This window comes from Narcine bancroftii, chromosome 6, assembly GCF_036971445.1.
Source record: "Narcine bancroftii isolate sNarBan1 chromosome 6, sNarBan1.hap1, whole genome shotgun sequence".
Classification (NCBI taxonomy): Eukaryota; Metazoa; Chordata; class Chondrichthyes; order Torpediniformes; family Narcinidae; genus Narcine; species Narcine bancroftii.
Window position 1 is genome coordinate 215,618,941 of NC_091474.1, and position 25,866 is coordinate 215,644,806.

General features: G+C 39.3%; 1 protein-coding gene across 2 annotated transcripts in view; it reads left to right on the plus strand.

Annotated features, from left to right (window-relative positions):
• LOC138737038 (glutamate receptor ionotropic, kainate 2) overlaps positions 1-25,866 on the plus strand; it is a 511,494-nt gene that overhangs the window by 13,686 nt on the left and 471,942 nt on the right. The window lies entirely within an intron of this gene.

Below are 25,866 nucleotides of genomic sequence, written 5' to 3' on the forward strand. Positions count from 1 at the left end.
GGTGCTGATGTTGAGTTGTCCAATCTTTCAGTTAACTTTGGTGTTGTAAGTCTTGATTTTCATTCTGCTTCTATTTTTTTTTCCAGAATCCATTCCTGAATGATGTGTTGTCAAAACCAAAACTCAAACTTAAGGTGCTTTACAAAGTAATCAAACAACATCTGAAAAGATCATTTAAGTTGTTCTGATTGTGAATGCACCATTTAACAGCTTGATGGAACAGACTCAAACCACCTTTCAAAAGACAATTTATATTAACTTTTTAAGGGAGAAATTTTCTGGGAAAGGCAGAGGTGGTATGGGGGATGAGGTGGTGGGAGGTCAAGGTGTGGGTCAGTTGTTCAAGAAGGACATCTCTGCTAGAATGCTGAGGATCTGGCGCTGGTCTGATAAGCCAGGGTACTATGATCCTGTCAAAGACAATGCTGCTTTTGGTATCATCTACAATCTTTTACAAATCAATTTCCACAGAAAGCTGAATAATTTACCAACCCATTGCATGCAGCCCTCGATTTAAAAATCCTCTGGTTTTTATTTTCTGATCAATTTGTCAAATCCACATATCCTGCAAATGGTTTTCTCTCATTGACACTGTCTATTTAACTACCTCCACAGAAAGTACAGTTAAGTTGATCAGATATTCTTTCTCTGAACACATTGATTCTAACTAGCCTTGATTTTCCTAAGCTTCACTGGATGCTGATTTATGCCTGCCTGACCTGGTCTGTTGTTTTTCTGCCTAACCTTTCTTATAAAACAGTTAGACCATCTCATCAACATTTCAGTCATCTGGGACCACATCAGTAACTAAAGCACTGGAAAATTATAGTCAGAACCTCTGCTATTTTCTCCTTTACTTTTAGGATACAATTGTATTCTTAGCTGGACTTTATCCTCCTTGAAAGATGCTGAATGTATATTCTCCTTGCCCCTAATTTCCAGTACTTTGCTTTCTTCCACATTAATGTCTGAGTTAATTTGAGAAGCCTGGTTGACCAGTGAGATTTATGCTCTGGTTAAGAAAAAGAAGGTGGCATACATCAAATCTAGATAGTTGAAATCAGGCAAATCCTTTGAATGTTGGGAGTTCAATGTATGAGAAACAAGGAGGGCAAGGATGGTGCATGAGCTGGCTCTGACGGATAATGTTAAGGAGAATCCCATGAGATTATACTGTTAAAGACAAAAGTACAGTGTGCCACTGAAAGATTAACAAGGTCTCCTATAGTGTGGAGCTACAGGAGACAGGTGAGGTCCTAAATAAATGTTTTTTTTTATTGGTATTTCCCATGGAGAAAGACATGGAGGTTAGTAGGGAACTTGGGGAAGTAAATAATAATGTCAAAGAGAGCCCACATTGCAGAAGAGGAGGTGCTGGTTGTTTTAAAATGAGGAGACGTGATAAATCCCTGAGGCCTGATCAAGTGTATCCTAAGACACTGGGAAGTTAGGGCAGAAATATTTGCATCATGATTGAGCACAGGTGAAGTGGTGGATGGTGGCTAATTTTAGATTTAGATTTCAGATTTCTTGTCATACATGACATCACACACAACCCAGAAAATCTTTTTTTCCTGCAGGCCAGGCAGAATCAACACTTACTGGTAGTGCAAGAAAAAATTGCACATATAAACAATGTACACATATAAACAAATGTTGTGCTTTTATGTTTTAAAGAAAAAGTTGCAAAAATAAGCCAGGAACTGCAGGCTGGTGACCTTAGCTTCACACCTGGGTAAGTTTCTTGTGGGGATTCTGAGAGAATAGTTTTTGGCGTGGAAAATTCCGTTTCATGAATTTTACTTTTTTTTGAAGATGTGACAGAAGATTGATAAGGGTAGGGCGGTAGATGTTCGTCTACCTGGATTCTAGCAAAGCGTTTGACAAGGTCCCACTTGGCAGCTCAGATTGCATGAGGTCCAGGATGAGCTCTCCATTAGACATAGGAGCAGAAATAAGCTATTCATCCCATTGAGAATGCCCCGTTATTCAATCATGAGCTGATCTATTGCCTGGTCTTCTCCCCTCAACCTTTAATGGCCTATCTAATTAAGAATCTATCAATCTCTGCTTTAAATACACCCAATGACCTGACCTCCACAACCACTTGTAGTAAAAAAAATTCCAAAGATTTACCGCCATCTGGTTAAAGAGATTCCTCCATATCTCAGTTTAATGTGGACATTCTTCAATCTTGAAGGTGTGCCCTTTTGTCCAAGACTCTTCCACCATGGAAAACAACCTTTCTACATCTACTCTGTTCACATCCTTCAACATTCAAAATGTTTCAATGAGATTCCCCCCCACCTCATTCTCATATATTCTAATGAGTACAGGCCAAGAGCCATCAAAGATTCTTAAATGATAACCTTTACTAGAATCATCCTTGTGAACTTCCTCTGAACTCCCTCTAACATTAGCACATCCTTTTTTTTTAAATGAGGAGACCAACATTGCTTATAGTACACCAGATGAGGTTACACTCGTGCCTTGTAAAGCCTCAACAACATTCGCCTTCTCCACCAACTCAACCTGCAAGTTTACCTTCACAGTATCCTGCACAAGGACTCCAAAGTTCCTGGAATGGAAAACCAAGGACTGAGTTAGCTTGATGGTAGGTGACAGAGGATGGTGGTGAAGGGTTGTTACTCAGCTTGGAGGCCTATGACCAATGCTATGCCAAGTGGATTGGTGCCGGATGCACTGCTGTTTGTGTCATCCATATTAACAACTTGAATGATGATGTTAGTTACCCTAAGTTTGTAGAAGACACCAACATTTGTGGTGGACAGTGAAGAAAGCTATCTGAGACTACATCCAGATCTAGTTAAACTGGGGAAGAAGTCCAGTACGAGTTGCCGCTCTTTGTTAAGTTAAACCAGGGCACAACTTACACAGGAGGGCCCTCGAGGTATTGTAGAACAATGATATTTTGGGGCATAGGCACATTATTCCCTGAATATGGCCACATAGGTACAGAGGGTGGTGAAGTAGGCATTTAGAATACTTGTGTTCATCGGCCAAAACATTGAGTACAGGAACATGAACATCATGAAATGACTGTTTAAGACATTGGCAAGACTCATTGTGGAGTGTGTGCTCAATTTTGTCTTCCAGCTATTGGAAAAGATGCAGAAATAAATCATGAGAATGTAACCAGGACAGGCTGGATAGACTGGGACTTTTCTCCCTGAAGCATTGGAGGCTGGGGGGGTGGGGGGGTGTGGGGAGCACACCTTACAGAGGTTTATAAAATAATGAGGGGCATAGATAATAGATGTAGGAAGGTTTTTTGACCTGGCCAGGGAAACTAAAATGAGAGGACACAGTCTCAAGATTCGGGGGAGTAGATTTAGAACAGAGATGAGGAAAAATAGTTTTTCCCAGAGAGTAGTGAATGTTTGGAATTCTCTAACCAGGGAAGTGGTTGAGGCTGCCTCATTAAACATATTTAAAATTCGGTTAGATAAATTTTTACATGATAGAGGAATTAGGGGATATGGGGAGAAGCCAGGTAGGTGGAGTTAGGTCATAAATTAGATCAGCCATGATTGTATTGAATGGCGGAGCAGGCTCGATGGACCATTTTTGGCCTACTCCTGTTCCTATTTCCTGCTTGCCTATAAGGCAAGCAGTCATAGTCCTTTTTCTTAGAAGTAGTTGAGTCCAGAAATCAAGGGCACGTATTTAAGGTAAGAGAGGAAAGATTTAAAAGAGACCAGAGGGGCACTTTCTTCACAAAGAAAGTGGTGGGTTTCGGGAAAGAGCTGCCAGTGAAAGTGATAGAAGCAGGGACAATTATAACCTCAGGTATGTGGATAGGAAAGCTTTAAAGGGATTTGGGCCAGAAGTAGGGAAATGGGACAAGTTTAGTCGGCATGGACAAGTTGGGCTTTTGAATTCATGACTCTATAATTGGTTAATATAAATTACCTCTTGTAGATTGAAGACAAAAATTAAGGGGCATTTTGAGGGAGAATAATTTTCAGGTGCAAAATCATAGGAATGGGGCTCATGAAATTCCATGGAATCGAACCCAATGTGCAGAATGGCCTCTTCTGACGTTCAGGAAATGGAAAGGCAAAGGAATAGAAATTGGTAATTGTAAAGTCTGCTTTATTGGGGCCTTATGCAAATAAGTGTTGTTAATTCTGATTTAATACTGTACCCATTCTCTGCTGCCTTGGGGCCACTGCTAAATTTTGGCTCGCTTCAAGCAGTCGTCTTCTCACTAATGCGCTTCCAAACCCTATTGCTGAATGGAGTGTGGTGATGTTTAACCTACACCTTTGCTCTATCTGACCAGCCTGGTGGCCTGAAATTGTTTCTCCTCATGAGCTGCTCTGGCACTTGCAGTTGACTCTGGCTGTGGAATAGAAATTGGCTGGAGGTGTTCCTTTCCACATGATATCTGCTCGTCCTGTTTCTTTCGTTAATCCATCTGAGAAAACACGAGAGTGGCCCAAAATAATGAGAAGATGAGGACAGAAGGTCATACCAGACACTAGTGTATGAACATTTACACATTAGAACACTTATCTGAAACTTGTTTTTTCTATCATAGTTGGTAGAATTACCAATTTACAAATAATTTTATGTGAAAAGTGAGTAGTAGCAGTATATGTGCTTGTGTTTAGATTAGGGGTCTTCAAAATGGTTGATATTGACCTCAGGGGGTCGATGGGACCGTACAAGGGGCCACAAAATGCTGGAGAGGGGGGTCAATTGAACTTTTGGGGTAGAAAGAATTGTAGAGCCTAAGGGCCCTGCTCCTTCCCGGGAGCCTGAGGCAACTTCTTTCACGTTGATGGCACCGCACCTGATGTTGAAAACAAAGTCACCATTGCCAACTCTGGCTGCAGCCGATGCTGAAGTCTTGGAGCCAGCTCCATTTGGCATCTGTCCTGGAGCCTCCATGTTGATGCAATCTAAAAGAAGGCTCGCCAGTGGCTATACTTTGTGAGGTGTCTGAAGAGATTTGGTATGTCACCACAGACTTCAGTAAACTTCAGTACCATGGAGAACATTTTGGGTGGTTTTATCACTGTCTGGTATGGAGGCACCAACGCTCAGGACAAGAATAAACTTCAGAGGGTTGTTAACGCGGTCTGTGAGATTACAGGCACCAGACTTCACTCCATTGAGGACATCTACAAGAGTCAGTGTCTTTAAAAAGCAGCCTCTATCCTCAAACACTCCCACCACCCAGGCCATGTCCTCTTCACTCTGCTACTATCGGGAAAAAGGTACAAGAGCCTAAACACGAGCGCTCATTGGCACAAGGGCAGCTTCTTCCCCGCTGCCATCATATTCCTGAATAATCATTGAATGATGGATACTGCCTTACATTTCATGCACTAGTATAATTTTTTTAATCATGTTGTAAGATGGTTATAATATGAATATTTGCTCTGTGACGCTGCCACAAAACACCAAATTTCATGACTTGTTCATGGCAATAAATTCTGATTTTCCTGGCCAGAAGCAAAGGTTTGTTTTTTGCTGTTATTGTAATCACTTACTTCCTGTAAAGCCTTAGCTCTATTTTATAGAATGCAAAAAAAATCTACTTAATTATTCATTTATTTTTTTGTACATGCCTGGGGGTCTATGAGGGATTAAAGATTCCATGAAGGGGTTGATGGTCTAAAAGGTTTGGATACCCCTGGTTTAGATAAAATGATGGTGTTCCTCTGAAGCTGATTGTCTTCAAGTTGCAAAGAAAAGATCTAAGCAAACAAACTCACATAGAGCCTAGCTTGTTTCCTGAAGAAATGAGACTGTAATTTAAACTCTAATGTTCTAGTTCAGGGTGGGCAACATTTAAAAAAAAAAATTCACATTCCACGCTAAGCAATCCTTATACCATAGATGCTTTGTGATTAGTAAGGGCAGTGGTTCTCAACCTTTTTCTTTCCACTCATATACCACTTTAATCCCTATGCCATCGATGTGCTGTGATTCGTAAGGGATTGCTTAAGGTTGTATGTGAGTGGGAAGGGAAGGTGTCCAATTGTAACTGAGATATTTTGCTTGAGAAAAATTGTCATTGGCCCATTTTTTTTGGAGTTATGAAACCGCGCACAACCAGTCAATCAGGTTTGATTAAAACTTTTTCTTTTCACCCACATACCACCTTAAGCAATTCCTTATGAATCACAGAGCACCCATGGCATTGGGAATGCTTAAAGTGGTATGTGAGTGGAAAGAAAAAGGTTGATAACCACTGAGTAAGGGATTGCTTAAGATGATATGTGAGTGAGAAGGGAAGGTTGAGAATCGCTGCTGTAGACCCAATTGTTACTGAATTATTTTGCTTGAGGAAAATTGTCATTGGCCCATTTCCTTTGGAGTTATGAAACCGCGCACAACCAGTCAATCAGGTTTGATTAAAACTTTTTCTTTTCACCCACATACCACCTTAAGCAATTCCTTATGAATCACAGAGCACCCATGGCATTGGGAATGCTTAAAGTGGTATGTGAGTGGAAAGAAAAAGGTTGATAACCACTGAGTAAGGGATTGCTTAAGTTGATATGTGAGTGAGAAGGGAAGGTTGAGAATCGCTGCTGTAGACCCAATTGTTACTGAATTATTTTGCTTGAGGAAAATTGTCATTGGCCCATTTCCTTTGGAGTTATGAAATCGTGCACAGAAAAGTCAGTTAGGTACAATTAAAACAGAGGTTTTCAAACTTTTTTCTTTTCACTCATATACCACCTTAAGTAATCCCTTACTAATCACTGAGTACTTCTGGCATAGGGATTGCTTAAAATGGTATGTGAGTCTTTTTTAAGAAAAAAAGTTGCCCATCCCTGTTCTAGTTAGTCAGGACAGCTTTAATCTCTTTGCAATCTGGAGGAAGTATTAGCAGGGAATGCATAATTGTCTTGAACATCAATTTTTTTGTTATTTTCATTGTTTATGTTTAACAAAAGTGCATTAAATTTGGATTGATGTTTCAGCATTTCTTTTATGGATTGGTCAGTGGGCGATGCATTTTATCAGATGAGAGAAAAAAAAGAAATTGATATATTTGTGTGAAATTAGATTAATCCTGTAGTGGAGTACATTTTGTTTAAGAGTTAGCTGTTGTAATTGTTACAACAATGCATAACAGAAAGAATGTTGACATTGTTATTTGTTACTGGGCCAGTAATTCCAAAGCAAGGATCGACATCCTTCAGTAAATTCACCTCCACCTACAATGAGCCATCATCACCTTTGTCTATGATGTTCATAGTCAACCTGACAGCAGCAATTTCTGCTGCCTTTAATGTTTCAGAGACATATAGTCCGTGGAGCAGGCATATTTTCAGGATCCGACATCATACAGGTTCCAGCATTTATTGTCTGTGAACCGAGCTGCTTTCCAAAGTGATCTTGCTTTCAACATCAGTAAGACCAAATAGCTTATTGTGGCTATTTGGAAGGGGAGGCTAAGGGACCATGCACCTGTCTTTATGTACAACCAGGTTCCCAATTTCCATTCTGCATTCTGACTCATCATTACCTGTTGTTTTACTAACAACGATGGTGTCGTTTGCGAATTTATTGATTTCGTTGGAGCTAAACTTGGTAGTGCAATCATGAGTGAACTGGGAATCGAGCAGGGTGCTAAGCAAGCAGTCTTTGTAGAGATTTGGTATGAGACCAGGCACCCTGGAATATTCCTACAGATGTGTGATGGAAAGTGTGCTGACTGGTTGCATCACAGTCTGGAATGGGAACACCAATACCCCTGAGTGTAAAGCCCTCCAAAAGTTAATAGATACAGCCCAGGATAATACAGGCAAAACCCTCCCCACTATGGAGAACATCTACAGAGAACACTGCTATCAAAAAGCAGCAGTAATCATCAAAGATCCACACCACTCAGCACATGCTCTATTTTTGCTGCTTCCATCAGGAAAGAGGTACAGGTGCCACAAGACTCCCACCGCTAAGTTTAGGAACAGGTGCCACCGCTCCACCATCAGACGTCTCAACAACAAACTCCATCAGATACTTATTTTAGGACTCTTGTGCACTTCATTGATTTTTAAAAAAATCTCTCTTTATTGGATAGTTTATGTCATTATCAGTTTACAATTCTTTATTTGTTTACATATATATGCTGAGTAGATTTTTTTTTGCACGACCAATCGGAATAAGCAATAATTCTGCCTTGCCCGCAGAAAAAAAATCTCAAGGTTGTATGTATTATATATGTGTTCTGACAATAAATCTGAAATCTGAGGTGCACCTGTGTGGATGGTCAGCAAGGAGGAGGAAATGTTGGCAATCAGCATTGATTGAGGTTTTCCGATAAGAAAATTAAGGATCCAACAGCAAAGGGGAACAGAGTCCTACTCCCTTGGTATAGTTATTAATTTTGCTGATATCATGGCATTAAATCCTGAGCTGTTGTCTGTGATCAACAACTGTGTAATGTGTTCTAGTGATCCACGCTATTTAATGGAGAGTGGAGGACCAGTGAGATGACACATGCTGTTGACCTGCTGTAGATGCAGGCAAATCTTTGTCCTCACCTTCTGTAGTGTCTAACTGACCTCTGATATTTCCAAGTAAGAAACTTGTGCTTGCTCAAGGAAAGAAACTGTGCTTGTTCAAGGACAATTAGTGTGGCTATGAAATATGGTTTTGAAAATGTGCTTTTTTCCCCACTAATGAAAGGAAAATCTCAAGTGTCTTCCCTCTATCGGGAGAGAAGGAAGGCTTTTACTGACACAAGTTTCAACTAAATTCTGTCGGTGGCAACCTAAAATATTGATCTTCATTTGACATCAATTAGCATCAAGGTAGAAGTCCTGCTCACAATCTTTTGGCCTTTGAAGGCCATGGAGCACTTACCAATGGTGTTATGGAAAATGACAACCGTCACCACTAGTATGTCAGAATTAGAATTTTTTTGCAATGAACTTGTCACAAAATTCATAGCTTTGTGGCAGCATTTCTGTCCAAATATATTGCTATAAATTATATTTCAAAATAAATAGTGCAAGAAAATAGGAGAAGATGAGTAGAAACTGTGGTTTATTGTCCATTTAGAAATCTGATAGCAGAGAGAAAGAAGCTGTTCTTGTGCCATTAGTTGCTTGTCTTCAGGCTCCTGTACCTTCTCCCTGAGGGCAGCAGTGTGAAGAGGGCATGGCCTGGGTAGTAGGGGTTCTTGAGGATAGAGGCTGCTTTCTTAACACACTGTGTCTTGATGGAGTGAAAATTGATGCCTGGTCGAGTTAACAACCCTGGAGTTTTTTTTTCCTGTCCTTTGCATTGGCACCTCCGTACCAGACAGTGATGGAACCAGACAGAATGCTCTCTGTTGTACATTTGTAGAAATTTTTGAAAGTCTTTGGTGACATGCCAAATCTCTTTGATATGTGATAAAGTTTACCATGGAGGAAATCCTGATCTGGAGTTAACAATAGCTGCCAAATTTAAAAGATATTTTACTCTGACTGAACAAAGTTACCCTGGTGAAGAGGCAGAAAAGAATAACATTTTAGTGTTAGTTTAAAAGAAATTGTATGAGATAATTGATATCTGCAAAATGAAAATTTTCTTTAAAAATTAGCATTTTGTAGGTGTTCCAAGACAAGTAATGATTGCACTGTTAAAATAAAATTTGGTACAATCGTATCAAGTGGAGCCAACTCCATTAGAGGTTGGCATTTGTCGGGGCACAATGGAAATTTCCTGCACTTAATTATATTGTTTGTTTTGTACACTTTCACTGAATAATTATTGTGATTGTTTATATGAAGAATAAATTCCATTAAAAAAAAATTTAGACATACAGCACGGTAACAGGCCATTTCAGCCCACAAGCCTGAGCTGCCCAATTACACCCAATTAACCTATACCCCCGGTACATTTTGAAGGGAGGGAGGAAACTGGAGCCCCCGGGTAAAACGCATGCAATCATGGTGAGAATGTACAGTGTGGGATTCGAACCCCAGCCCCGATTGCTGGCACGGCAAAGGAATTGAGCTAAACGCTGCGCCAACTGTGCCACCACTGATTCTAGTTTTGACTTGAGGTGAAGAAAAATGCCCGGTGGGGAAAAAGAAGCCAATCTGGTGCTCTGAATTTATCAAGTCACTTGGGATCAGTGGAGAGAGAATTAAAAGCTTGTGCGATGGATGCCGATGATGTCTCCCTTTGCTACCCTGAAGCTCTGCAGCTGTAGCAGGATAGGGGGGGTAGATCTAATAATACTTGCAGTTTATTTTTTATCTTGCAAATAGACAGTAGCTCAGATTGTCCCATACTGTGAAAATAAAATTGTTTATTTCTGTTCACTACACTGATGCAAAATATTTCAGTTGAGAACACATGATGGCATGGTTGGCATAGCAGTTCCCGCAACACCTTTACAATGGCAGCAATCGGGACCAGGGCTTGAATCCCACACTGTCGGTAAGGAGTTTGTACCTTCTCCCCATGTCTGTATTGCATTTCCCCAGGGGCTACGGTTTCCTCCCACCATTCAAAACGTGCAGGGGGTTGTAGGTGAATTGGGTGGCACAGAGTTGTGGGCTGAAAGGGCCTGTTACTGTGCTGTATGTCTAAATTAAAAAAAAGATTTTAAGCCTGACTTAATGGGTACAAATATCAAGGCTGCTTGTATCACTATTCTTACGTTATTGTTTAAAATCTTTTCCATCTGATTGCTGAACAAATATACCAAAAAAATTGTCAGTGCACCAAATCAATGCCTGAATTAAAATGTTTCATCATTTACACAATAATTCTCAACCTTTATTTGGCTAAGTCCCCATTAGAAGTTTGTTCAAAGTTTATAAGCTCCGTTCCCAGCAAAGGAGTTTAGCGGTTTCTTCCGTACTTTTTTACTGACAACATTTTAAAAAATTCTGACTTCAGTCTCTGGCCCCCTTTAAATGTGCTGTGGCACCCAAGGGGGTTGGATGGCCCCTGTTGAGAATGGCTGATTTAACAGCTAATTTTATTTGGAAATAAATGTGTTGAAGTTTTGGACAGATTCCATAATCTTATCAAAATGAAGAGATACATTAATTTTAAACCTCGAAATTATAGTGACCATCATATGGCTTAATGAGTTCACATAAAATACAGTCCCCTAGCACTTTGAAGGTGGAATTATATTTCATAAAACCAGTTGCTTAACAAGTCCATTAAATTAGTTATTCAAATTTAATTCAAATGTCGAAAATGTTCATCTGATAATGAGTTTATTGTCATGTACATTGTTCAATGTACATATGCACCAAAATTCTTTCTTGCTGCAGGTGAACAGGCATTTCACTTTAAACTAAGACAGTCACAATAGTATATACATAATTTGAATTTAAAAGGGACAATAAATGCAATAGATGATAATATACAGTTGTTGGAGTGCAACATAAATAGGTGCCTTTGCAATCGTGCTGACATTCCTTTTGTCCAAGAAGAAACTATCCTTAACATTACAAGGAGAGATTCAAGAGCCTGATAGCTGTCGGAAACCAACCCAGGCTTCTGTATCTTTTGCCCAACGGCAGCAGTGAGAGGAGATAGTGTCCAAGGTGGTGGCAGTGTTTTATCTGTTTGAGGAAGTAACTTTTAGTGGTGTCTTCAATGGCTGGGAGGTCAAAGTCTGTGTTTTCTTCCTTATGCAGCCTTCTGCATTCCTGGGCATTTACATTACCAAACCAGTCTGTACACTTTCCACATTGCAGTGCAGAAGTTTGATAGAGTATTCAATGACATGCAAAATCTCCTCGCATTAGTTGACGCCTCAATGTGCTGGCTGCAGGAGATGACTTTTAAAATATGAACTCCCAGGAACTTGGTTTTAACCCTCTCCACCTCTGTCCCATCAATTTGGACAGGTGAGTAGTCTTTCAGTTTCCCCTTCTTAAAATCAACAAGAAGCTCTTTGGTTTTGGTGATGATGAGAACAACATTGTTGCCCTGGCACCACCCAACTAGGTTCTCCATCTCCATTCTGCAATGTGATTCTTCATTTCTAGTTTTACATCCCACAATGTAGCAAGTTTACAGATTGAGTTTGAGCCAAACGTGCCTGCAGAGCCATGAGTGCACAAAGGAAGATAAAGTGATCCAGGCTATGGAAATGCAGAACAAAATTTACTGGCAGAGCATTGTATAGTAAAATTGCAGGCTGTCATACAATAAACCATGATGTTTTGGGTGAGGCACATTTTGCCCAACGGCAGCAGTGAGAGGAGGTTGTGTCCAAGGTGGTGACAGAGTTGCATATTTGTCAAAAATAGGATCTTACTATAAATGTTCCCCATAATTCCAAGAAATTGCTGGATTTGTTCACAAACACAATAAATTTGATCTGGTAATTGATGATGTAAGCTTATTTTTGGAAAATTATTCACTCACACGCCATCTTTTTTGTCCATCCCTAATTGCAGCAGGACTGAGGAGGTGGTGTATGCAACAAGCTGATTGGTAGGTCTGGAGCCACATACAGGCTAATCCAGAGAAGGATGGCAGATTTCCTTGGCATGCAAGACATGAACCAGAAGGATTTTTTTTTTTGCCTGACTATTTCATGGTTACTGTGAATAGGTCTTTGTCAAAATATAAATTTAAGAAAGATATTTGAACTTAAATTTCTAATTGCTTTGGTGGCATTCAAACTTGGATAGTTGTCCACAAAATTAACCATTACAGTGCCAATAACTAAACACCAATTAACAGGATTTATGTTCCTTCAATACCATGTGACCTGCCTAGACTGATTAAAAGGTGGATGGAGGCTGGTGGGGCTGGAAACCAGACAGCTGGAGATGGGCCTTTTCAAATTGCCTTGTAAAATGGGGTTCACTAGACAATTTATTAGTTTGAAGACCCAGGTACGGGGCTATTTGAAAGGGACAAACCGGGCAAGCCCAGTCAAAATCCACCTGTGTCTGAGAACCCAGTAAAATTTACCTGGGTGCCTTTCTCCACCTATTTGAAAGATGAAATAGTTACTCTGGAACATTAAACAGAAAGAACATGGGGAACAGGGGATTCCTTATGGTTGTGTGACACCTCACCACATCATCGTAGGGGTGGGATTCACCTTAAATTGCCGGGTTGGTGATTTAACAGATAGGCTGCTCTTTGAAAGGTGCAGGAGGCACACATGGCCCAGTAATCTCACCCAGGTCCAAGGAGGTCTACCCAGGTGCTGCAATTTGAAAAAGCCTACTGATGCTCATTGTTGCTGCCCTTTTATATATTCATAGTTGAGATGATAATTGGGAAGAGAAAGACATATATAATGATATCTTTGGAAATAATCTAACAGAATCTTGTTGAGTACAGGAACTGCTGGTCTTCACGAAGTTAAAGGAAGTGGGAGCTACTTTGGGTGGCACTGGTAGTGTACCGGTTAGTGAAAATCTATTACAGCACAGGTAGCACTGGTTCAAATCTGGCACTGTCTGTAAGGTGTTTTTAATGTTCTCCCTGTGTCTGGTTGGATTTCCTCCAGGTGATCTGGTTTCCTGTAAAAACGTGGGGTTGTAAGTTAATTTGGACAGCATGGGTTTAAATGCCCAGAATAGGCTTCTACCATGTTGTAAATTTTAAAAAAAGCACCAGTGATCCAGGTCCAAATCTGGTGCTGTCTACAAGGAGTTTCTGTACAAACTTCCCATGATTTATGTGTGTTTTCTCTGGTGCTCTGGTTTCCTCCCATCCTCTAAAAAAGATATACGATGTTGGTAGGTTAATTGGGTGTTAGTTAGTTAGGAAGGCTAAGTCCTTGAGTATTAATTTGGAGATAGTCAAATGGATTCAACAGTGGCTGGAAGGAAGGTGTCAGAGAGTAGTAGTAGATAATTGTTTGTCAGGATGGAGGCCAGTGACAAGCGGTGTACCTCAGGGTTCGGTATTGGGACCGTTGCAGTTTGTCATATATATTAATGATCTCGAGGATGGGGTGGTAAATTGGATTAGTAAATATGCAGATGATACTAAAATAGGAGGAATTGTGGATGATGAAGAGGGTTTTCAAAGATTGCAGAGGGATTTAAACTGCTTAGAGGAGTGGGCGGAAAGATGGCAGATGGAGTTTAATGCAGATGGAGTTTAATGAGGTGCTTCATTTTGAAAAGAATAATCAAACCAAGACTTATGTGGTAAATGGGAGGGGATTGAAGAATGGAGTGGAGCAGAAAGATCTAGGAATAACGGTGCATCATTTCGTGAAGGTAGGAGCACATGTGGATAGGGTGGTGAAGAAGGCCTTTAGTATGCTTGCCTACATAAATCAGTGCATAGAATATAGGAGTTGGGAAGTAATGATGAAACTGTACAAGGCATTGGTGAGGCCAAATTTAGAATACTGTGTGGAGTTCTGGTCACTGATTTATAGAAAGGATATTAACAAGATAGAGAGAGTGCAGAGAAGATTTACAACAATGTTGCCTGGGTTTCAGCATCTGGAATACAAGGAGAGATTGAGCAAATTAGGTCTTTATTCCTTGGAACGTAGAAGGCTGAGAGGAGATTTGATTGAGGTGTTTAAGATAATGAGAGGGATAGATAGAGTTGATGTGGAAAGGCTTTTCCTATCGAGAGTAGGCGAGATGGATACAAGAGGTCATGGGTTGAGAGTTGATGGGCAAAGGTTTAGGAATAACATGAGGGGGAACTTTACTCAGAGAGTGGTTACTGTGTGGAATGGGCTTCCGGGAAAGGTGGTGGAGGCAGGGTCAATTTTGTCATTTAAGAAAGAGTTGGATAAGTATATGGATGGGAAGTGGATGGAGGGATATGGGCAGAGTGCTGGTAAGTGGGATTAGAGGAGGGTACTTGGATCAGTGTGGGCTAGAAGGGCCAAATTGGCCTGTTTCCATGCTGTTATGGTTATATGGTTATTGATAGTCTGGGTTTTATGGACCAAAGGGCATCCCACTCTGCTCTATCATTGAAGAGCACATTCTGCTTGTTAAAATTTTAATGAATACCATATTCTTACTTCCTCCTTAGAACCTCTAGCCCATGAGCATTTGAAGTGAAGATTGATGGTATTGAGTAACTTGACTTCATGTATCAGTCGCACACAGAAGCCCTCAATTTCACCTCACAAACTACATATTGGTCTGTCAGCTACTTCCCATCTAGATATTGTGTGGGTCCCAAGTGGACACAAGTCAACCAACTAATTACTGAGGGAGAGGAATGAGAATAAGAGCTTAAATTCAGTCACTTTTTAATTCTTAAAGTCATTCTTCTCCCTTTGGATGCTCATTAAAACCAAGGTCTTTGTTATCTCTCTCCTGGTATCTTCTTTATGACTCAGGATTGAAATTTGTTTGATAATGTATCTTGAAATGATTCATGAGGAATTGTTAATGATGTATAATGTTAATGATTTGAGAGTTCGTACTAAATAAGCCTGAATGTATTCTTTGTCCACAAATTTCTTTTAGACATGTGTATCTTGTATCTTTTAAATAACTAGTACGAACAGAAATTAAATTCCTTTGAACTGGTCAGGGAATTTTAATTTGAGGAAAAATGCCTTGGATATATAAGCATTTGATGTGCACTAAATCTATTTCCATTGGACATTTTCTGAATGGAAAACATTTTATTATAAAAGTGACTGGCACGGCTGAATGAAAACCTTAATCTTTAGTTACACATGTGATTTAAATTAATGTGTTGTGGCCAATGTCAACTGTTAAGTAGCTTGCTTGTTAATGGTGGTGTTATCACAAAGACATGGAAATGACTAGATCCATGTTTCTCCCCATCTTCCACATAAAATTTAGTCAAAATTATGAACATTCGATACACATCAGGTCAAGGTAGAATAGAATTTGCTGGAATGTTGTAATTTGTGCATTGCTTTCAGATTTGATCATAGACTCTTCTGTTTCTAATTGTTTTCTGGCAATTGTTGCAGTTTTCCATTCCAGTCCTTTTTGAACATCAATCTGTTTCTCATGATTTCCACACAATACCTCGTTTATCACCAATATATTATTGATCTGTTAATGCAAAATGAAGTTTTAAAGGTTGAAGAAGACAAACTGGAGTTTACATTGTGGTAGTTCAATCTGAAATACTAAAACTCAAAGAAAGTTGTCATTTAAGTCGATAGAATTTCATAATGGTGATGTTCTAAAATGATTTCTGCATATTAAATATTAATTTCACCAAACTGTCAGATGTTGTAGATGGCACATGATGCTGAGTTTCATGCTGACTGAATTCTAAATTGACTTTTGCACATATCAAGCAGTCATCGCAGGATTTATTCTAAACAAAATTGGGTGTCAGAGTAGATCTTATTAGTGAATTCATATTCTGTTTATTACAATGTAGGTTCACGGTTTCATTTATTGTCATGTAATAACACATTAAAAATGTAATGAACTTTTATCTGCCAATCCAGACTTTTGTCTAGATTGGGCAGTTGAGTTCAACAGTTGAAGACAGAGTTGCAGTTGATTGGGCAATCAAGTTCAACAGTTGAAGGGCAATCGAGGTCAGATGACCCAAATGTCACAATAAAAGTGAGGGACTGTGTAGTGGAGCAGTCATTGTCAGAATGGATTGAGTCAGCGTGGCAGGGCTTTGGCTCAAACGATTCAGCACGAAAAGGATGAGGTGGTGGTGCAGGAGTTGAAGTAAGAAAGGATTACCCTATTTGTGGTAAGGGCAGATACATGATGTATATTTTGTTCCTCTAGTCATGAACAATAGTGGGAATGGCAGCCAAGGCAGGGGAATGCACTTCTTGCAGAATGTGAGTCATCAGGGCAGCCAGCAATAAGTGCATCCAGCTGTAGCTCTTGACAAGTTGAGTTAAAGAATTGGAGATGGAGTTGGATGAACTCTGTATCATTTGGGAGGCAGAAAGAGTGATAACAGAAGTTACAGGGACATTATCACACCTTGGTGGCAAGAGGAGGGTAGATGGGTGAAAGTCAGTAGAGGGAAAGGGGACAAGCAGTGCACAGCTCCCCTGTGGTCATTTGCCTCTATAACAAGTATACCATTTAAATTTAGACATACAGCACAGTTACGGGCCATTTTGGCACACGAGTCTGGGCTGCCAAATTTACAGCCAATTAACCTACACTCCTGGTATGTTTAGAAAAGAGGGCAGAAACCAGAGCCCCCAGGGAGAACGTACAGACTCTTTACAGACAGTGTGGGATTTGAACCCTGGTCCTGATTGATGGCGCTGTAAAGGGAATGCACTAACCCCTTTGTCAACTGGGCCCATTTTGGATATTGTTGGAGGGGAACAACCTACCAGGGCCAAGCCACGGTGACATTGCCTCTGACATGGAGTCTGGTCCTGTGGCTAAAAAGGGAAGGGAGAAGAAGAGATGAGCTATTGTGATAGGAGATCCATAATTAGGAGGACAGATAAGAGGTTCAACTATCCCGGATGGTAGGTTTCCTCCGTGGTGCCAGGGTCTGAGATATCTCAGATCGAGTTATGGCATTCTCAGGAGGGAGACTGAGTAGCCAGATATCAAGGTCCATAAAGGGACCAGTGACATGTGTAGGAAGGGTGAAAAGGTCCTGCAAGGAGATCTCAAGGAGTTAGGTGCTAGGTTGAAGGACAGCACCTCCAGTGTAATGATCTCAGGATTCCTACCCATGCCATGTGCTCATGAGATTAGAAATAGGAGGATAATGCAACTTAACACATGACTAAAGACATAGTGCAGGAGGGAGAGCTTCAGGTTTCTGGATCAGTGGGCTCTCTTCCATGGAAAGAAGGATCTACATTAATAGGACGGTTTGCATCTGAACTGGAGGGGAACAAATATCTTTGTGGGAAGATTTGTTAGTGGTGCTCCAGTGGGTTTAAACTAGATTTACAGGGGGGTGGGAACCAGAGTGCCAGAGCAGATAAAGGAGTGAAAAGATGATGTGAAAAATGCATGCATTATTAGAAGTCAATGGGTTGTACATGGTAAAATGTTCTCAGGTGCATCGAAAAAAGGCAGATGAGCTTGGAGCAAGGATTGGTGTGTGGAATTATGACATTGTGGCTATTAGTGAAACTTGGCTGGAGGAGGGGCAGGACTGCCAGCTCAATGTTCCAGGCTTCCATTGCTTTAGACACAATAGAATGGGGGTGATGAAAGGGGGGAAAGAGACATTGCTTGTCAGGGAAAATATCACAGCTATGCTCAGGACAGACCTGAGGGATCGTCTACTGAGGCTATATAGGTTGAGCGGAGGAAAAGGAAAGATATGACCACACTCATGGGGTGTATTATAGACTGCCCAAAAGTCAATGAGAATTGGAGGAGCAAATCTGTCAAGAGATGGCAGACAGCTACAGGAAATGTAAGGCTGTGATAGGGGATTTTAATTTTCCATATATTGACTGGGACCCCCATACTGTAAAAGGGCTGGATGGATAAGAGTTTGTTAAATGTGTTCAGGAAAATTTTCTAAGTCAATATATATGGAAGAGCAGTGTGGTTGACTTTGTATGGAGCCAAAAGAGATGGGGGAGATCTTAAAATGCTTTTTTTCATCAGTATTCACTCAGGCAATGGGCACAGCATTGTGGGAATTAAGAAAACAAGAAGTGAGGTGATGGATCCTATACAGATTAAAGAGGAGGAGATGCTTGCAAATAAGGGTGTATATATCCCCATGGCCTGACAAGATAGTCCCTCAGACCTTGAAGGCAGTTTTAGTAGAAATTGGAGGGACTCCAGCAGAAATATTTAAAATGACCTTAAACATAAGTATTGTAGGTAGCTCAAGTTGTTCTGTTTTTTTTTAAAAAAGGCTCCAAAAGTAACCCTGGAACCTGATACCAGGTGTTCCAAGAGATTGGATATACAATTATTTGGAGAGCCAGGAACTGATTAAGGCTTTGTGTGGTAGGTCATGTTTAACCACCAGCACCTTCGACAGATAATTAAGGATGGCTTGCAGATGAGGCCCAGATGTTGAAACTGAATATTTTATTTCCTTCATGCAGTTCACAATGTTGGTTTCAGTCTTGCTATGATGTTGTTCATTTTCATTCCATTTATTTCAAGTTTTGATCAAGGGAAAATAAGGAGAAAGATCTAGACCAGCAAATGGGAGGTTTCTTCACGATTTGAATGTTTCAGTGGTAGATGTTGCTAGTTTAAAGTACTTGCTAGATTATAAAATGTGAATCATCCACAATTCTTTTAAGCACCTATTTCCACCAACCCTCCCAAACAATGTGGTATATGTCCTCTGCAATTAAACAAACTCAACCAGAAATAACATTTACCTACATTTTATTTAAAAATTGTAGTAGCATGCAATTTCAATGTGAAAGCAATATTGCTTGAAATTATAAAACTCTGTTTAGCTTTGAGTTTTGGTTCTTGTATAGTTCTTTGAGGAGGTTACCAGGAAAGTTGAAGAAGGAAAGGCTGTGGATGTCGTCTACATGGACTTTAGTAAGGCCTTTGACAAGGTTCCACATGGGAGGTTAGTCAGGAAGGTTCACACACTAAGTATTCATGGTGAAGTAGTGAACTGGATTCGACAATGGCTGGACAGGAGAAGCCAAAGAGTTGTGGTGGATAGTTGCTTCTCAGACTGGAGGCCTGTAATGAGTGGTGTGCCTCAGGGATCAGTGCTGGGACCATTGTTATTTGATAATGTGGTAAACTGGATCAGCAAGTTTGCAGAGGACACTAAGATTGGACGTGTTGTGGACAGTGAAAAAGGATTGCAAATCTTGCAGAGGGTTCTAGACTAGCTGGAAAAATGGCAGATGGAATTTAATGCAGACAAGGGTGAGGGGTTGCATTTTGGAAGGACAAAACAAGAATGAACATACACAGTAAATGGTAGGGCTCTGAGGAATGCGGTAGAACAGAGGGACCTGGGAATACAGATACACAATTCCCTGAAAGTGGCATCACAGGTGGATAGGGTTGTAAAGATAGCTTTTGGCATATTGGCCTTCATAAATCAAAGTATTGAGTTTTGGACTTGAGATGTTATGCTAAAGTTGTAAAAGACATTGATTAGGCCAAATTTGGAGTATTGTGTGCAGTTTTGATCATCTAACTATTTGGAAAGATTTCAATAAGATAGAAAGAGTACAGAGAAGATTTACTACAATGTTGCCTGGATTTCAAGAACTGAGTTACAGGGAAAGGTTAAATAGCTTAGGACTTTATTCCCTGGAGTGTAGAAGAATGAGGGGAGATATGACAGTGGTTTTTAAAATTATGAGGGGGATAGAGAGAATAAATGTAGATAGACTTTTTTTAACTGAGGGTAGGTGAGATACAAACCAGAGGTCATGGATTAAGGGTGAAGGGAAAAAAGTTTTAGGGGGATCAAGAGGGGAAATTTTTCACACAGAGAGCATTGGGAATGTGGAATGAGCTGCCAGCTGAAGTGGTGAATGTGGGGGTTAAAGGAAAAATGTTGGACAGGTACATGGATGGGAGAGGTATGGAAGTCTATGGACTGGGTTCAGGTCAGTGAGTCTAGGCAAATCAAATGGTTCGGCACAGATGAGAAGGGCTGAAGGGGCCTATTTCTGTGCAGTAATGTTCTATAAGGTAAACAAAGTGATGCCATGAGCCTGGCACCCCTCGCAATAGGAGAAAAAGAAGCAGAGTCCCTTCAGAGTCACTGAGTGTCTGTGGATTCACCCTCAGCACTCCCACAGCCTCGACAGCTGCACGGACTCCTGTTCAATTTATCAGCAGCCTGAGCTCCATATCAATACCTCCGACATGATCAGGAAGTCTTCGGCGCTTGATGACCTTCAGCAGCCATTTTTGGTGACAGCTCCCTCTCGAATCCTGGCTCCGATACCCAATTCCTACGAGCCAATTTCCAGCAGTCCACAGCCCATGCGGGTTTCCTGTCTAAGTCACTGCAAACAGTCTGGGTCCTTCATCCACTAAGCCCCTCGCATAGAATGTCTCATGCAGTTCTACTCTGCTTCAAAAGTACACGATTGACTGAAAAGAACTTTAAGAAGTTATCAAGGGGCCACGCCAAAAATGCAAAGCAGTCTTTCCAATTAGGAATGCTGTTTGGGGAGAAGTACACTTGAAATGAACTGCCTTGAACTGCTCAGAAAATGAAATGTTTTTCAAAGTGCCATATTACTCATGTGGTTTTCAGTTCATTTAGCAAAATTAGGTAGTTTGATCAGTACTATTGTGAAGTAATTTTGTGAACTGGATGAACCATCCTATGTGATCAACAATATTCCTTAACCAATAACTTTTCAGCGACTTATGGTGATAATTTAGTAATATTCATATTTTATTTTGTTGTAGTTATATTAATGGATAATTTTTCCCCTAAATTCTGTCAAGGATCTGGGTGGAGAGAGCCTGTAAGTCTTCAGTAAATGTGAGCACTGTCGCATGCTAATAAGATAAAGAAAAGGTTTAAATTAAGAAATATGCAAGAGTGGATGCTCAATGAATTAGTCCTTACAAGTTTGAAGCCCAGGCCGAAGTTAGAATTACCTCACACTGAAGCCGATTTCCTGCAAAGACTCTAATTGTTGAATGTTCCTTCAGCATATTTGTAATGGTCACAGTTAAACCATGAGCATTATTTGGCAGATAATATGATCCTGTCAAGCCTCATCACAGAATTATAATTGGATTTTGAAAAAATGCAAATCATAGCATTTTGGCAGAATGGTAATTAGAGATTGAAAAAATGCAAATCATAGAGTTTTGGTGTTGGTCCTATCTTTTAATTACTGTATACTGAATATTAAGTGCATTGTTTGAATGGACTAGAAATTAAGAACTTATTAACAATAGGAAGACAGATAATATTTGCTAGAAATTGTTGTGACTGCTGCATGTAAACAGTATTCAGTGCTACACGGTACCTTTGGAAGGATTGACAGGCTGATAGATCTTCTGTCATTCATGAAATTACTATTCTTTGCATGTTTGTAACTATCTATGTCAATTAATGTGGTTATTTTTATGCACAAGAAGTAACTTGTGGCCTTCCTACATCATATTAAATCTTTATTCTTTGCAGCTTAGAGGTTTGAGAGGGGATTTGATTGAGGTATTTAAAATTTTTAGGGCATAGATATGGTTTTTTTTTAATTTTTTATTTTTCACACCATAAATCACATCAGCCATGATATTCACTTTTTCTTTTTCACACATATACAGTGACTTTTTCTCCCCCCCTCCTCCCTCCTCCCAGGCCACCCCCCCACCCACCCCCCCCACCCACCCCCCCCCTCATCCATTTTAGGTATACAATCTAGGTTGCATTAAACCAGTCAGACAATGTTGTCATTCAACAAAAATACACCAGAAATTCTACTGAGTCCATTCTTTTCTTTCCTTCTCCTTCCATCAACTTAGGTAATGTTTGTCCCCGGTAGGTTTTCGCTATTGTTTTTAATGTAAGGCTCCCATACTTGTTCGAATATTTCAATATTATTTCTTAAACTATATGTTATTTTTTCTAATGGAATACATTTATTCATTTCTATATACCATTGTTGTATTTTCAAATTATCTTCCAATTTCCAGGTTGACATAATACATTTTTTTGCTACGGCTAGGGCTATCTTAACAAATCTTTTTTGTGCATCCTCCAAATCAATTCCAAATTCTTTGTTTTTTATGTTACTTAGGAGAAAGATCTCTGGATTCTTTGGTATATTGTTTTCTGTTATTTTATTTAATATCTGATTGAGTTCATCCCAAAATTTTTCTACTCTCTCACATGTCCAGATTGCATGAATTGTTGTTCCCATTTCTTTTTTACATCGAAAACATCTATCAGATACTGTTGGGTCCCATTTATTTAACTTTTGCGGTGTAATGTATAGTCTGTGTAACCAATTATATTGTATCATACGTAGCCTCGTATTTATTGTATTTCTCATCATTCCAGAACATAATTTCTCCCATGTTTCCTTTTTTATCTTTATATTTAAATCTTGTTCCCATTTTTGTTTAGTTTTACCATTTGTTTCCTCATTCTCCTTTTCTTGCAGTTTAATATACATATTTGTTATAAATCTTTTGATTAACATTGTATCTGTAATCACATATTCAAGGTTACTTCCCTCTGGTAAACTCAAATTGCTTCCTAATTTATCCTTCAAGTAGGATCTCAGTTGGTAATATGCCAGCGCTGTATCTCCAGTTATATTGTACTTATCTCTCATTTGTTCAAAGGATAAGAATCTACTTCCTGAAAAACAATTTTCTATTCTTTTAATCCCTTTTTTTTCCCATTCTCTAAAGGAAAGGTTATCTATTGTAAAAGGGAGTAGCTTATTTTGCGTCAATATTAGTTTTGGTAATTGATAATTTGTTTTATTTCTTTCTACATGAAGCTTCTTCCAAATATTGAGGAGATGATGTAATACTGGAGAAGTTCTATGTTGTACCAATTTTTCGTCCCATTTATATAAAATCAGTCTATTTGCGGATGATGTTATAGTGTACTTAACAGAACCAGAACTATCAATAAAAGAATTATATAAGAAATTGAAGGAATATGGAGAAGTGTCGGGTTACAAGATAAACGTAAATAAAAGTGAAGCAATGCCTATGAATAATGCGGATTTCTCAAAATTTAAGAAGGAATCTCCATTCAGATGGCAAATGCAGGCAATAAGATACCTAGGTGTACAAATAAACAAAAATCTAGGCCAATTATATAAACTCAATTACAATCCACTAATGAAAAAATTACAGGACGATTTAGAGCATTGGAAAGATCTACCACTAACACTGATAGGAAGGATAAACTGTATTAAAATGAACATTTTTCCAAGGATATTATACTTATTTCAGGCATTGCCAATACAACTGACAGAGAAATTCTTCAAAGAGTTAAAGAAAATAATAAGGAAATTTTTATGGAGAGGGGAGAAACCGAGGATAGCACTAGATAAATTAACAGAATGGTATAAACAAGGAGGCTTACAATTGCCAAACTTCAAAAATTATTATAGAGCCGCACAATTAAGATACCTATCAGATTTTTATCAAACAAGGGAAAAACCAGACTGGACGAGATTAGAATTAGATAAAATAGGGGAAAAGATACCTGAGGGCATAGATATGGTTGATGTGGAGAGGCTTTTTCCTTTAAGAAAGTGGGAGATACAAAAGGACATGAGTTGAGAGTTCAGGGGCACAAGTTTAGAGGAAACATGGTGGGGGGGGGGGTGCTGCTTTACTCAGAGAGTGGTGGGTGCGTGGAATGAGCTTCCAGATGGAGTGGCAGAGGCAGGCTTGATATTGGCATTTATGGACAGGAAAGGAATGGAGGGTTATGAGTTGAGGGTAGATTATGTGAGAAAAAGTGTTGAGCATTGGCCTAGAAGGGCCAGGTTGGCCTGTTTCTATGCTATAATTATTATATGGTTATACGAATGGAAAAGGTATCTACACCATTCAGATGCAAGAATCCTATTGATTGGGAAACCACTATTTCTCCATCAGAAATATCCAGTCAGGTACAAATCAAAGTTAAGAATTGTAGCATTTAGCACAAAGCAGGTTATATAAAATGCATTCTAAGTTTGAAATGGGGATTGAGTGAAAACATGGTTTGCATGAGAGGAGTTGTTTGAAATATTACTATAATTTTAAAAGTGCATGTATTTATTTGTCCTGTGCATACAATGTGAAATGTTCATTATTTGAACCTTTGGATTATACGTTCATTACAATGATTGATTGAGGATTTGTTATCCGAAAATTGCAAGCCCTACTTCATTTCCTTGATTCTCTTTTGTATTTTTTCATCTACTACATTTAAAGGCTGTTCTGTATATATTTTTGTGAATCATTGCTGGTTTAATAACTGTTGTGTCATTGTTCTAGAAATTTAATACCTGCTGGGAACACAATTGATTATGATAATGCCATTTATTGCAATGAAAAACAATGCCAGGATTCAAACATTTAATCCTAATTGGTCATAATGGAAAGACAGATTCAAACATGACATAGCCAGCATGTTAAATAATGGTGAAATAAATAGATATTGTGTTCAGTGTTTAAAAAAAATGCATGCTCATTCTTAAAGATTTAGAGCACACAAAGACCTACATCATTATGCCTTTTCTGTTGTTTCTTCAACTGTAAAACCTCACCAATTAGATTTTACCTTCATTAAATTGTTAATTTTTGAAGGAATGATAAGCGCTCACAATGAAATCCCTTGGCAACACCTGAGTCCCTAAAAATGTAAACAGATTAATTGAATGTGTATTTAATCAAAATCAAAAAGAAGAATCACTGAAAATCCAAATACCTTCCAAGTATCTTCCTCATGTTTTAAAAAGATATCATGCAATTTGAATGTACTAAATCAAGGATGATGCGCACATCTTGAATGTAACCATTGAAGTTTGGAAATATCCAGGATGTGATGTGGTTTTGCAGTTATGTAGCAATGTGCAGGGAATCAGAGCCATTCTAGCAAGGAGGGATGGACTAGAGCAGTGGTTCCCAACCTTTTACTTTCCACTCACATACTACTTTAAATATTCCCTATGCCATAAGTGTTCTGTGATTAATAAGGGATTGCTTAAGGTGGTATGTGGGTGGAAAGAAAAAGTTTGAAAACCATTGTTTTAATCATTCCAAATTGATTCGTTATGTGCACAGTTTCATAATGCCAAAGGAAATGCGCCAATGACAATTTTTCTCAAGCAAAATATTTCAGTAATAATTGGGTCTAGAGCAGTGATTCTCAACCTTCCCTTCCTACTCACATATCACCTTAAGCAATCATTTACTAATCACAGAACACTTATGGCATAGGAAATACTTAAAGTGGTATGTGAGTGGAAAGTTAAAGATTGGCAACCACTGGGCTAGAGGATTTATAGTAAATTTGTTCATCATTTATATG